Raw genomic sequence first — 14,702 nt, 5'->3', positions numbered from 1 at the left:
CCTGCAGCTCCATACTGTGTTGACTTTGACTCCAGAATCTGCAGTTCTTGCTATCTCCTAGGGAAAAAAAAACAAGATTTCCCCCTTCGATCACTGCCCTAGCTTTCACTGATGTATGATCCCCTGATATTTGGCTTGTTCCCAGGTATCAAGTTATCATATAAAAGTTTCCCAGCTACACACTAAGGAGTTTCCATTATTTTCTGTGGGAATCCACAGTTGGTCACGTTGGTTAGTACTATCCCCATGTAAAAGGCAACTAGGACAAATGAATTCTGATAGAATTGGAACATTTTTGGCTTTAGAGCTGACCCAGTGTACTTACAAAAGGAGGACTGAATACTTTGGTGTAAAAACACATTGATAACCCAGCAGCAATTCAGTTTCAGCTTTCTTCCTCAAACAGGAAGTTTTGTGGGATGTTATTACACTTGTTGACCTGAGCTGTTTTCTAAAAAGTATATCCCAGTGGAGTTTAATGATCCAGAAAGATTCTCTGTCTGCTATTTGTTAAGGGCCCTTTGTGTCTATAAATCTTTAACAGATATGGACTCAAAGAATACAGCTGTCCAAGGACTTACAACATTTGGCTATCTTAAACAGGCAGGCTGATGGATGGATGTGAGAAATGTTCAAATATTTTCTTACATTGGTGCAATACGGGACTTACAATGGGATTCTGGGTCAAATATGCCGTGGGACAATGTTGAGAAATTCTCCTCTGCAAGCCAACTGCATTACAGCTGAGACAACAAGGTGCAGGGCTGGATGAACACAGCAGGCCAAGCAGCATCATAGGAGCAGAGAGGCTGACGTTTCGGGCCTAGACCCTTCATCAGAAAAGGGGGAGGGGAAGGGGGTTTTGAAATAAATAGGGAGAGAGTGGGAGGCGGATAGAAGAGGGATAGAGGAGAGGTTAGGTGGAGAGGAAACAAACAGGTCGAAGAGGCGGGGATGGAGCCAGGAAAGGTGAGTGTAGGTAGGGAGTTAGGAAGGGGATAGGTCAGTCCAGGGAGGACGGACAGGTCAAGGGGGCGGGATGAGGTTGGTCGGTAGGAGATGGAGGTGCGGCTTGAGGTGGGAGGAGGGGATAGGTGGGAGGAAGAACAGGTTAGGGAGGCAGGGACGAGCTGGACTGGTTTTGGGATGCGGCGGGGGGAGGGGAGATTTTGAAACTTGTGAAATCCACATTGATACCATTGGGCTGCAGGGTTCCCAAGCAGAATATGAGTTGCTGTTCCTGCAACCTTCGGGTGGCATCGTTGTGGCACTGCAGGAGGCCCAGGATGGACATGTCGTCTGAGGAATGGGAGGGGGAGTTGAAATGGTTCGCGACTGGGAGGTGCAGTTGTTTGTTGCGAACTGAGCGTAGGTGTTCTGCAAAGCGGTCCCCGAGTCTCCGCTTGGTTTCCCCGATGTAGAGGAAGCCACACCGGGTACAGCGGATGCAGTATACCACATTGGCAGATGTGCAGGTGAACATCTGCTTGATGTGGAAAGTCTTCTTGGGGCCTGGGATGGGGGTGAGGGAGGAGGTATGGGGGCAGGTGTAGCACTTCCTGCAGTTGCAGGGAAAAGTGCCGGGTATGGTGGAGCTGGAGGGCAGTGTGGAGCGGACAAGGGAGTCACGGAGAGAGTTGTCCCTCCGGAAAGCAGATAAGGGTGGGGAGGGAAAGATGTCTTTGGTGGTGGGGTCGGATTGCAGATGGCGGAAGTGTCGGAGGATGATGCGTTGGATCCGGAGGTTGGTGGGGTGGTACGTGAGGACGAGGGGGATTCTTTTTTGGTTTTTATTGCGTGGACGGGGTGTGAGGGATGAGGTGCGGGAGATGTGGGAGACACGGTTGAGGGCGTTCTCGACCACCGAGGAGGGGAAGTTACGGTCCTTGAAAAACGAGGACAACTGAGATGTACGGGAGTGGAATGCCTCATCCTGGGAGCAGATGCGGCGGAGGCGAAGGAATTGGGAATAGGGGATAGCATTTTTGCAGGAAGGTGGGTGGGAGGAGGAGTATTCTAGGTAGCTGTGGGAGTCGGTGGGCTTGAAATGAATATCGGTTTCTCGGTGGTTGCCCGATATGGAGACAGAGAGGTCCAGGAAGGGGAGAGAGTGTTAGAGATGGTCCAGGTAAACTTAAGGTTGGAGTGGAAGGTGTTAGTGAAGTGTATGAACTGTTCGGGCTCCTCGTGGGAGCACGAGTGCAGGAAGGTGGGTGGGAGGAGGAGTAATCTGGGAATGTTTGATCTATGCCTGAATTAGTAACTGCTGTTTTCCAGCCATGCAGAAAGCCAAAGACTTGACCTCTGACCTTTGCTGGTGTTCTGCGTTGATGATTGACTTATTGACCTGACAACTAGAATGCCCTTGGATATGCCTTCCTCTCCTTACCCACCGCTCCTACGTTCCTGGGAGAGAGGCCATCTCCCTTTGGACGGTGATAAACAAAGCCATTCCAGTTATGGGATTTTGGTTTGAACCTGCAGTTTGTGGCTGTGAGAGTACAAGTTCAAACCTATCCTTGGGTGCTTGATTTGAATCATGAGTGTACAATGTCTGTGTTTTCGGGCTATTAACCCAATCTGAAGAATCAATACTCCACTCATCCACAAGAGAAGCATCTTTAGGTTGAATACCACGATGATTCCTGTTTGGGATATTTATTCTTTATGGATTTTGCAATCAAGGCAAAAATACAAAATTGGCCAAGTGACAGGAAACACATTAATTTTTGGATAGTAGCTTAGAGCAAAGTATCCAATGGTGTTTCTCCAGGGTCACAATTTTTCTTGATCAGTGTTAATTTGTTTTTATTTACATGCGGGACGTGGCCATCACAGGCTGGCCCACACTTATCTGCCCTTGAGAAAGTGGTGGTGAGCTGCATTCTTGGGGGGACTGCTGCAGACTACATACTCTAGGTAGATCCACTATGCTGTTAAGGGGAGAATTCCAGAATTTTAACCCAATGACACTGAAGGATTGGTGATATATTTCCAAGTCAGGATGGTCAGTGTCTTGGAAGGGAACATGGAGATGGTGGTTTCTCCATGTATCTGTTGCCCTTGTCCTTCTAGTTAGAAGTGGTCAAGGGTTGCAGGTCCGATCTCAAACAATGACGAGACAGAATACCGGAAAGTGATTGAGTGTTTAGCAGAATGACGTAAAGACAACAATCTCTCTATCAATGTCAGTAAAAGGAAGGAGCTGGCTATTGACTTCAGGAAGCAAGGTGGAGGGCACTCCCCTGTCTGCATCAATGGTTCCGAGGTGGAGATGGTCAGGAGCGTCAGGTTCCTGGGAATGATGATCACCAACAATCTGTTCTGGTTCACTCATGTCAACGTGACAGTCAAGAAAGCACAACAACATATCTACTTCCTCAGGAGGCTAAGGAAATTTGGCATGTCCACAAGAACTCTTACCATTTTTTGTAGATGCACCATTGAAAGCATTCTATGTAGATGCACCACAACATGCTATGGCAACTGCTCTTTTCAAGACCACAAGAAACTACAGAGAGTCGTGAACAAAGCCCAGTCTACTACATAAACCAGCCTTCCATCCATTGACTCCATCTATACCTCACACCGTCCCGGGAAAGCAGCGAACATAATCAAAGAGCCTCACCACCCTGGATATACTCTCTTCCACCCTTTTTTGTTGGGCAGAAGACATAAAAGTTTGTACACATATACCATTAGATTCAAGAACAGCTTCTTCCCTGCTGCTATCAGACTTTTGAATGTACCTCTCAAATGTTAATTCTGATCTCTCACTCTGCACTTCCTCTGTGGCTGTTAACACTGCATTCTGCTACCCTGATGCACTTTGTATGGTACGATCTGCCTGTATAGCATGCAAAACAACACTTTTCACTCTATCTCAGTACATGAGACAACAATAAATCAATCATTCAATCAATTTGTAGATTATGAGAAGTTATATGTATTGTGAACTATAAGAAGGATACTGATAGACCTCAAGAGCACATTGTTTGATTGAATAGGTGGATACATGACTATTGGATTTTGATGCAGAGGAGTGCAAATTAATACATTTTTGTTAGAAGAATGAGGAGAGGTGATACAACCTGATGTGCACAATTCCAAAGAAGGTGCAGGAGCAAAGCTCCCTGTGATAGGTGCATGAATTATTAAAAGTGGCGGAACATGTTGAGAAAGTGGCTCTAAAAAGGCATGTGCATTCCAGATCTTTATAAATAGAGGCACAGAGTGGAAAAAAAACAAGATCATATTAACATGAGGTAGACCCTGATAATTAGCAGAGATGAATCTTTATAAAATATTGGCTTGGAGTCAACTAGAATCCTGTCTCTGATTTCTGAGCATAGTCCTCTAAAGCTGGGTTGTGAAGCCTTTGGCTAGCTTGCAGGAAAGTTTTACAAGAAGAGTTCTAGGGATAAGGGGCTTCAGTCATGTGGTTAGATTGGAAAAGCTAGTGTTTTTTCCTTATTGGTGGGTGTGTTTAGAGGAGATTTGATTGACGAATTAAAAATCATGAGGGGTCAAGCCAGAGTGGTAGGGGGAAACCATTCATGTGACTGGAAGGTGTCAAGAGCCACAGGACTCTGATTTGAAGTAGTTGATAAAAGAACCAAAGGCAACTGAGGAAATACCGTTTTTATGAAGTGAGTGGATGGAATCAGGAATTCACTGCCTGTGAGTGTGGTGAAAACAGAGACAATGATTGTTTTCAAAAGGGAATTGGATGAGCACTTGAGGGGAAACTTTGAAGAGCCACAGGGAAAGGGCCAGGAAATGGGACCATCTAAGCTGCTCTTGGGTTAAATGAACCAATGGCCTCTTCCTGTTTTGTGACCATTCTATGATGTTAATAGAGACAGTATTGTCCCTTCAAAACTGTCCTGAAACCTTTTTGGATTAGATTGTCCTCTCATACATGTCCAAGTATTGATACCTGCATGACCCCTCTTCTCCCCTTTACCCACCAAGGTATCATACTGGTTATCCCTAATCAGATTAGTCATGATCTCACCGAATGGCAGAGCAGACTCAATGGGCTGAATGGCCTACTTATGCTCTTGCGTTTTCTCATTCATCATTCACTTCTGAAGTTGGGAATAGACAAGACTTGTGCAGTTGGTCCATCTCCTTTTATTCAGCCACTGCTGCCATCCAGACTGTAGATCATGGAAAGGCGATCGATTCTGGGACAGGGAACAATGATGTAAGCATAGCTTCCTCTGTCCTCATAACCTTTGGGAGGGAAAAGAACCCAAATTTGGGCATCATTCATTCTCCTCTGGTCTTGGAAATTACTCTTCTTGAGCCTAGAGACTTTGGTGCCCAGTTGTCATTTTGTGCCAAATGATGATTTGTCACTTTAATGGCACCGAAAGCATGGCTGCGTTAAAAATAAGATGCGTATTCACCCGGTGCTTTTCATCCCTCAAGATGTCCCAAAGCACTGTCCAGTCAATTAAGTACAGTCATACTTTTGAAGTAGGGAAATGTGGCTGCATATTTGTGCATAGCAAGATCCCACGAATAGTCAATCATGACCAGATGATCTGATTCTTGGCGTTGGCTGTCTCTGCTGCAATAGGCTTCCTCTCATTTCGTGACAATGACACTAGGACCCAATTTATCACCATTAACATGTCCAACAAGAGACCCTACTGGGATCAGGGACCCTAGTGTGAATTCAGTTCTGGCCCTCCAACTTGTTCCAGGTGATAAACACAACCATTTGTCACATTGGCCAGTGGGTTGACTTTTGCAGCAAATGTGCACATGTTGAGAGGGCACATCATATTAAAGTGAATAATTTAAGTTGAGAATCACAGTCAAACACAAATGAGAAACTGGGTTGATTTATGTTCATATTATAATGATGTGATTATCTGCTCAGTAGGAATTGGGTAGGAAAGTTACTGAGAGTCCAACTAAGTGACTGACTAGGTATTCTCATAAATAATATAATGGGACAGGGGGGAAATAGGGACTGTATATTGAAATGAATATTAATGTAATGGGCCTTCCTGACCTTTAGAAAGAAAATCAAAATTCCTCTCACCCACCTGAAGAGGTAAAGTACAAAGAGGAAGTTAATGGCTGTAGGGGAAGTGAACTAAGCCCGTGTGGTCTATAGTTTAGGGCATGATTTCTTCCTGAGTGCATCCTTAGAGACAGGCCCCTCACCTTAAACAGGTGACTGTCAACTCGTTTTAAAAATAGAAAGGGTTTCGACTGTGCAGCAGGAAAGAGGAAGGTAACACAGACACGCTTTAGTGCCGATAAAAATGAAAGCTGGCATTCCAACCGCTGAACCTGTTTGATCTCATTGCTCCACCATCTCCATCTACTTCCCTGTACACATACCCTGGCCCTACACTTTTCATGCCATTCTGTGTTGTGGCAGCTGGTGAAAGTGGCCAGTTAACAGAACAGAATCAACGACCTCCTCTGACCTCACTCACTTCCAACCATCGCCCCATATTTAGCTGCTGTTTTACTTCCTTTAGACTTTTATCACTGGCAAGGCCGGTGTTTGTTGGATCCCTCCACCCCAATGGCATTTGAACTAAGTGATTTGTGAGGCCAGTTTTCAAGGGCAGCTAAAAGTCAACCACATTTACATGGGTCTAGAGTCAAAATGGGTTTAGACCGGGTAAAGATTGGAGATTTCCTTCTATAAAAGATATAAAGGAACCAGATGGGTCTGTACATCAATTGGTCACTGGTCATCATTACTTGAGTCAAGCTTTTCAATTCCAGATTTATTTAAAATTCACCAGCTGTCATGGTGGGATTTGAACCCATGGCCCCAAACATTAGCTTCGCCTGTTAGGTTAATAGCCCAGTGACATTTCCTCTCTCTTGAAGTTAAACAGGATGTCTGTGGGATAGATGCAGGTTAGGTTTAATGATGCCTTTTGCAAATTTGGACTATCTTCCAGTTAAGAGCCGGATCCATGAACGTAAAAGTTATTTTTCCTCTTTACTTTTGGGCCTTGAGGGCAGGAGCACTCCGTGAGGAACCTTTGTTTCTGCTTTGCTCCTTGCATTTGTCAGATCTTGCTGTGTGCAACTTGGTTGCTGAGTTTATCAAAATAAACAGTGCCAACACTTCAAAAGGAATTCAGCGGCTGTGAAACATGGCTGTGGACGTGAAAGGTAATACATAAATGAATTTGTCTTCGTTCTTATTGCTGCTGCTGATGTTGTGGATGCTATCTATGTCATGAAAACATGATGAATTCTTGTATAAGGTTACCGCTCATTAAGTTTGTTCAAGAATGCCACCCACAATCCAAAGATGTGCAGGTTAGGTGGATTGGCCATGCTAAATTGCCCGTAGTGTTCAGGAATTTGTAGATTAGGTGGGTTATGGCGGGATGGGTCTGGGTGGGATGCTCTGAGGTACGGTGTGGACTTGTTGAGCCGAAGGGCCTGTTTCCACACTGTAGGGGTTCTATGATTCTATGATTGGCAGTAAATGATCAGGTAAACTGAGAGGTGTACAATTGGTGCAGACAATTTTTTATTTCAAAGTATTTCCAAAAGCTAAAATGATATCTCTAATTCCCATTGGATCTACCAGGATTCCTAGGTCTCTTTCAACTTTATCCCTAGTTATTTTAACCTTATCCCTCCTGGCCTCAGCGTGGACTCGAACTCCTGGCCTCAGTGTGGGCTTGGTCACCTGGCTTTGGCATGGACTTAAACTCCTGGCCTCAGCGTGGATTCACCTCCCAGCCTCAGCGTAGACTCCCGGCCTCGAGATGAAGCCTAGCACAGTCTGGGTTGGAAGAGCTGTTATTCTGAGTTCTTATTTTGCTATTTTTCTATTTTTTTGCTGGACTTTCTTTCATTTTCCTAATTCTTTTCTCCTTAAGCATTTGTACTTAAGAATCTGTTCATAGGTACCTTGGTACCTAAAATGGTGCTGTATGCGGCGACTGGTAAACTTTTCACTGTACTCACGTGACAATAAAGCTAATTCACATTCACATATTTTGAAAGCATTCACTGAAAGCCTGTCTCATCAATTTTTCACTTCCTTGTACAGCACATTTCGCATAAATTTTACCTGCCTTTGCTCTTCCTCACTCATTGTGTATTTTCTGAGTTGCCTCATCCAGTTCCACTGACTCTCCTACTTTGGCAGCATCTGCAACTTTGACCAATTTGCATTGGGTTTCTGAAAGGAACTCATTGATGTAATTTAGTGGTTCCCCAGCTAAATCTTGCGGCAACCCAATCAGTATTTCCTGGCCCTATGATTCTGAGGTAACGTGTGCTTATTTGTTAACCCTGACTCAGTAACAGGTATTCCACCCTCTGAGTCAGGAAGTTGTTCATTGAATCCTATTGCAGAGATTTGACCACTAAAGCAAGGCAGACGCAACCGTGACTCAGTACTGTTTTGTCATAGGTGCTCTATTTCAAACAAAATATTAAACTCAGACCACATTTGTCCTCTCAGGTAAAAGATCCCATGAAACTATTTGAAAAAAAAATCATGAATTCTACCTGATGTTCTAACCAATTTCCCATTATTACAGACTATCTTGTCATGCATGCTAATGTGAGTTTGCTGTGTGCAAATTGACTGCCATATTTTCCGTATTATAGCAGCGACTACATTTCAAAAGATCTTCATTGACTGTGATGTGTTTTGGAGCAGCCTAATTGTGTTGAATTGTTATGTGTTAGACTACCTGAGTCTGAGAGTTGATCTATGCTAACTGTGTTTGATTAGTTAAGCCTGGGTATGGAGGTCTGATAAAGGTGAGTAAAACTGTTAAAAGAGATGGAAGCTAGACTTGGAGTATGAAGTAGACATTTCAAAGGCCTGTAAATAAAACCTGTTATGCACAAAGAAACCAGGAAGCCAGGATCGCCTCTGCATTGATCCAAGATGTAGAATGTACAACACTAATGCTGCCACGGACATCATATAGTTGCAAACACTCACAATTTTCTCTCCTTTAGACAATTGACTTGGAAGTCAGATATTCTTTTAAGTGGAATGTTTAAAAACTTGTTTTTATGTATACCACATTGTGGAGCCTCACATAGTCCATTGAATCATAGAATCCCTGCAGTGCGGAAACAGGCCATTTAGTTATTGAATCCACCCTGACCCTCCGAAAAGTATCCCACCCAGACCAAACTCATCCCCATAACCCCACATTTCCCTTGGCTAATCCACCTAGCCTGCACATCCCTGGACACTATGGGCAATTTAGCATGTCCTATCCACCTAACCCACACATCTTTGGACTGTGGGAGGAAACCCACACAAACCTGGGAGAATGTGCAAACTCTACACAGACACTCGCCCAAGGCTGGAGTTGAACCCAGGCCCCTGGCACTGTGAGGCAGCAGTGTTGCCCACTGAGCCACCGTACCGCCCCAATTGAGAATGTCACTTCTCTCAAAAATAATTATTAAACTTGTGTAGGTGTGATGTTCCATAGAAACATAGAAATTAGTAGAAGGAGTAGGCCATTCGGCCCTTTAAGCCTGCTCCATCAATTCAATATGATCATGGCTGATCATCCAATTCAGTAGCCTGTTCGCCGTTTCTCCCTGTACCTTTTGATCCCTTGAGCCCTGAGAACTATATCCATCTCCTCCTTGGAAACATTCAGTTCTTTGGCCTCCGTCTCTTTCTGTGGCAGAGAATTCCACAGGCTCACTGGAAGAAATTTCTCCTCACCTCAGTTCGAACTGACCTACACCATATCCTTAGACTGTGACCCTGGATCTCAATTCCCTAGTCATTGGGAACATCCTCCCTGCATCTAAGCCATACAGTCCTGGTAAATTTTATTGGTTTTGGTGAGACATCCCTCATTCTTCTGAACTCCAGTGAGCATAGTTCTAACCAATCAGGTCTTGCAATCCAGGAATCAGTCTGTAAATTTTCATTGCACTCTCCTCATAGACTAACCATCCTTCTTTGGATAAGGAAAGCAAAACTCTGCTCCATGTGTGGTCTCATTAAGGCTCTATACAGTTACGGCAAGATATCCCTGCTTCTGTACTCGAATGCTTTCACAATGAAGACCAACAAGCTTTCTTCCCTAATAAAAAATGAAAGAACTGCGGATGCTGTAAATCAGGAACAAAAACAAAGTTGCTGGAAAAGCTCAGCAGGTCTGGCAGCATCTGAGAAGGATAAAACAGAGTTAACGATCAGGTCTGGTGACCCTTCCTCAGAACTGAGTTCAAGCTTTCTTCCCTGTCAGCTGCACCTTTCCCTTCTGACTCCTTGCTCAGTGCTGCATATTAATTTATTACCTTCACAGATATTTCAAATTTACACCTGATAACTATTTCTCTGATATAAGTCAAAGTGGTTAAAATGTCTGTGTCTGTCTTGCCGCAATTTGGAAAAGGGTCACTATGTTGGCCACTTTCCAATCTACCAACACTTCTCAGTGTCCAGTGCCTCCTTGATAAAGATATTAGTGCCTCCCGAATTTCATCCCAAGTTTTTTTTATTAACACTTTGTTGATCTGCATCCCTATTGTCCAACCTGATGCTCCCTTGTCTTTAACTTGAAATCATTAATTATTCTTTGTTCACTCTTCTTAGGGAATGAATGTACTCTATTGTAAGTACTTGGAGGAAGAAATTATTCAGAATGTTACTCACCTTTTTTTCACCCATGTCTGTGCCTTTCATGGTTTTGACCTGGTTTGGTTCCCATCTTACTCTTGAAAGTTTTGAAGAAACTGTTTAGTTTATGTTTCGATTGTATTTTCTTTGCAGGCCCTTCTTTGCCTCTTTGGCTGTTCTGGCATTGTGCTTCTGGGTGTCCCATATTTAGTGGCAGTGGGGTGTAGTGGCTATCTCTAACAGCACCTTCTGTTGCAACTTCTGAGGAGCCAGTGACAACTGGAAAAACTCTGGAAGAAATGGATGGTGACTACCCACCTGACTTGGAGAAAAAGAAACCAAATCAGTTCAGCTTAAACATAATACATCATCAGCTGAAAACCAAATGGATAGCAAACCAGAGTTTGACTAACAAGGGTGCAAAAGAGTATGAGGTAGCCAGGAACATGGGTTGATCAGATCAACCATGGTCATATTGCATGGCAGAGCCGACTTGAGAGGAAAATGGCCTACTCCTGCTCGTAGCTGTTATGTACATTGAAAGTGCCTGAGTAGAATTGTAGCAATGTGGAATTATAAAACGTCAGTGTGTTAAAGCACATTGGCACTAATGATCCTGATAATACTATCTACATTTGGTGGCTGATTTCATCTGTCCATTTCCATAAGCCAGCCAGTAGATCAGCGCAGTATCTTCATGAGTCAGGTGCTGTAGAGTGTAGTGATTGGAATGAGGTTGGCCATGTGGATCTCACTGAGTATGAGTTCCCTGATTGAGGCTGTTAACCTGGGCCAATCAGGGAGCCCTAGGTAACATATATAAACAGGAGTGTCATGGATTGTATCTCTAAGGACTGGCTATGAGCTAGCTGGTTAGAGTCCACATACAGTGCCTGTGTAAATAAAGGGTGACTTTGTGATGGGATACAGGCCTCTTTGGAGTTATTTCATAGGGAAAATGTCAGCACAAACAGGAACATCCAACAGCTTTGTGTAAGGAAGGACCCATTCTGTGTACATACTTGAATCAAATTCGGAATATTAACTGATAAATCATAATTGAGATTCTGCCTAGCAGTGCAATACCAGATTGCGAATAGGTGTGAGTACGGTTAGTTATGTAGAATTTGGTACAAAGCACTGGCCAGTCAGCCTTACAGGTCTGGGTTTGTGTCCATGATCACACTTGACCCTGCTCTCACTCGATGTTATCTAAAACTTGTTAACAAACCTCATGCACTCAGTTTCCACTCAAACATGTTCAGGTTGTGGGAAAGGTGATGGATTAGAGGAAATGTCGGTGAACTAGTAATCCAGAGGCCCAGGCGAAAAGCTCAGGCACTGAAAGAATTTAAGTTCAACTTATACAATCCGGATGGAACTTAATGTCGGTGACTATACAATGATAATAAATTGTTGTCAACATCCATCAGATGCACTAATGTCTCTTAGGGAAGGAAATCTGCTGTCTTTATCTAGTCTAGATGTGACTTGAGATACTGGCACTGAAGCTGACTCTGAAATGGCCACTCAGTTCAACTTGCCAACAACAGCCACATGAAGACTCTTTTTTAAAGGGTTTAGCTCAACACCTTCAAATTCTAACCACTCCCTGGGTCAAAAATAACTCCTGAATTCTTTAAGGGTTCATTATTGATAGGCTTTGTATTTACAACCTCTGCTGGAGTTGTTGATTGGTTCGCTGAGCGGACTCGTTTTAATGCAAACGTTTCATCTCCCTTCTCGGTGACATTGTCAGTGCTGTGTAACCTCCGTTGAAACGCTGTTGTTCTGTCCCGTTCTGAATTTATATGGTCCGGTCTGTCATGGTGTGCAGTCATGTTTCCAGTTTTGTACCGTAGTGGTACGTAGAGGGGATTTATTTCAACATGTTTGTTAATTGCATCAGTGGTTGAATACCAGGCCTCCAAGAATTCTCATCCTTGTCTTTGTCTCACTTGTCCTAATATTGTAACTTTGTCCCAGTTAAATTAGTGTCCTTCTATGACGGAGTGTATTGAAATGAGGGAGAATTGGTCATGCCATTTTTCCTGGACGCCTGGTTTTCAACCACCGATGCAATTAACAAACATGTTGAAATTGACCCCATCTACATACCATTATGGTACAAAACTGGAAACAAGACTACCCACCCTGACAGACCAGACCATATAAATTCAGAGCGGGACAGAACAACTGAGCTTCAATGGACGGCACACAGCACTGATGATGTCACCTAGAAGGGAGACGAAACGTTCGCATGAAAACCAGTCAGCTCGGTAAGCCAACCAAAACTCCAACTGCAACCGGAGCTACAGATCTTCGTTAAAACATTAAACATTCCGAGCTACTGAATTCTCCCACAGGTAGAAACACTATGCCCAGCGTATCAATCCCTGTCAAAATGTTAAAGACACTCTTTAGCTTCTTTTCTACAAAGGAGTGCATGAGCCTGTTTAATATTTCCCTCATGGCTATAACCACTCAGTTCTGGGGCAATCCTTACACAGAAAATGTTTTATTCGCTGGCACCTATGGGACAGGGAGTGGGATATTTCAGATAATCAAGAGGCCCACATAATCAATGTAAAAGCACACACATTAAGTAATAGAACATAATGCAGGGGGTATACAGCATTAATCACTTCAATAATGATGCAACTTTGCCTTAAATAAAACTTACCAGCAGAGAGCCTTCTCATTCATACCCTCAACTAACTACCTTACATTGCAGTTGATCACAGCATTTGAGGAGAAATTGATGCGAAATTGAATCAACTGTTGACATTTCGTGTGGCCATTTGATTGAATAAGTATATTTGCAATGAGGTAAAACTATAATAACTGGACCGAATAATACAGTAAACTTTGCGTATATAATTTTCACCAGTTTATTAGAGAATGCCAGTTCATAAGGTGCCAGTTAAAACAAAGTTTGCTGGAAATCCTTTGTACATCTTTATCAGCATGTATTCTCTTGAGGACTGTCTTGAGGTTATCAATAATAGTATTATGGAGACTAGAACTGTGAATTCTACTCCAAATGTGGTCTAACCAAGGTAAACATAACCTTCTTATTATTCAATTATATCTCTCTATATATGAACCCCAGTCCTGCTTTTGTAGATGGTTTATTAACCAATACTTCCAATTTTAATGAATTGTAAACTTGTTACCAGCTCTATTTGTTCCTCTATCCTATTTGAACTCAGATTTCCCAATGGGTTTGTGGCTTCATTGTCTTGCTGTCCATACACACCACATCATGTTTACCTCTATTGGAATTCATTTATCATTGAACACCTAGTGACAGGTTTTGTCAAAGGATAGGAACTTTAATGAAGGGCATTGAAAACCCCATTTAGAATCACAGAATCCCTGCAGTGTGAAAGCAGGCTATTCAGCCCTTCGAGTCCACACCGACCCTCTGAAGAGCATGCCACCCAGTTCTCACCCTATCTCTGTAACCCTGCATTTCCCATGGCTAATCAACCTAGCCTACACATCTCACAGAATCATAAAATCCCTACAGTGTGGAAACAGGCCCTTCGGCCCAACAAGTCCACACCAACCCTCAGAGCATCCCACCCAGACCCATCCCCCTATAACCCACCTAATCTACATATCCCTGAACACTACGGGCAATTTAGCATGGCCAATCCACCTAACCTGCACATCTTTCGACTGTGGGAGGAAACTGGAGCACCCGGAGGAAATCCACGCAGACACAGGGAGAATGTGCAAACTCCACACAGACAGTCACCCAAGAGTGGATTCGAACCTGGGTCCCTGGTGCTGTGAGGCAGCAGTGCTAACCACTGAGGCACCATGCTGCCCTATTTGGGGGATGGCTGGTTGAATTTGAATACACCCACAAGTTATTTAACTGTCATTTGTGTTCCTGACTCTTTGAAAGAATTGCGTCCACTTCCAAGATGTCAGTAATCAGACAGGCTGGCAGCTCTCCAATCTCTGAAGCACCATTACAAGTGATGGCCACGAATGGGACTCTACCCAACTGAGAGAACATAGCAACAAAAGCAAATTTGCTGGAAAAGCTCAGCAGGTCTGGCAGCATCTGTGAAGG

The sequence above is a fragment of the Rhincodon typus genome, chromosome 12 (genome assembly GCF_021869965.1).
Source record: "Rhincodon typus isolate 14 chromosome 12, sRhiTyp1.1, whole genome shotgun sequence".
In the NCBI taxonomy this organism is placed as follows: Eukaryota; Metazoa; Chordata; class Chondrichthyes; order Orectolobiformes; family Rhincodontidae; genus Rhincodon; species Rhincodon typus.
Note: the sequence above shows the minus strand (reverse complement) of the source record.